Source organism: Sinocyclocheilus rhinocerous, unplaced genomic scaffold (genome assembly GCF_001515625.1).
Source record: "Sinocyclocheilus rhinocerous isolate Xijiao unplaced genomic scaffold, SAMN03320098_v1.1 scaffold2589, whole genome shotgun sequence".
NCBI lineage: Eukaryota > Metazoa > Chordata > Actinopteri > Cypriniformes > Cyprinidae > Sinocyclocheilus > Sinocyclocheilus rhinocerous.
The window spans coordinates 211,913-212,441 of NW_015658508.1; the positions used below are offsets into that span (position 1 = coordinate 211,913).

General features: G+C 44.6%; 1 protein-coding gene across 3 annotated transcripts in view; it reads right to left on the reverse strand.

The window, feature by feature from the left end:
* scaf4b (SR-related CTD-associated factor 4b) overlaps positions 1 to 529 on the reverse strand; it is a 40,756-nt gene that overhangs the window by 35,588 nt on the left and 4,639 nt on the right. The window lies entirely within an intron of this gene.

A 529-nucleotide genomic window follows, 5' to 3' on the forward strand; every position in this document is an offset into this window, starting at 1 on the left:
TCGCCCAGAGTGAAGATTTAGTCGCATATGCGAGTGATTTACTCGCAATGTAGAGGGTTTTACCATATTTTTGATCAAATGAATGCAGCCTTGAAGAGAAATCTCACCAACACCAAACGTTTGAACGGTAGTGTAAATATAAAGACTGTGACTCAAAAGACCTGATATAAAACCTTAAAGGGGTCAACTTATACTGTCTTTTTACGCGTTGCGTTGCATCGCGCTGCGTAAATGGCTAAAACTCTGGCTAAACATTATTGTAATGTAATGGCTTGTAATGGCTAAAACTCTAAAACAATGGCTAAAACTCTGTCTGCATTAGTGATCGGAGAAATGACAAACAACAAGTGCTACTCTACTGCCCAAAACTCGCGTTTGAATCATCAGTGGCAACGAAAAACACAGCGGCCTAGCGTGAGGGGAAGCCCCGGCTTAGCGTGCACTGAGGCCGGGATAGAGTGAGCTGAGGCGGGCTGGACTCCGCTTTGTCCACGGTGAAAGTTGATGTATTCCCTCAGCGACCAACACA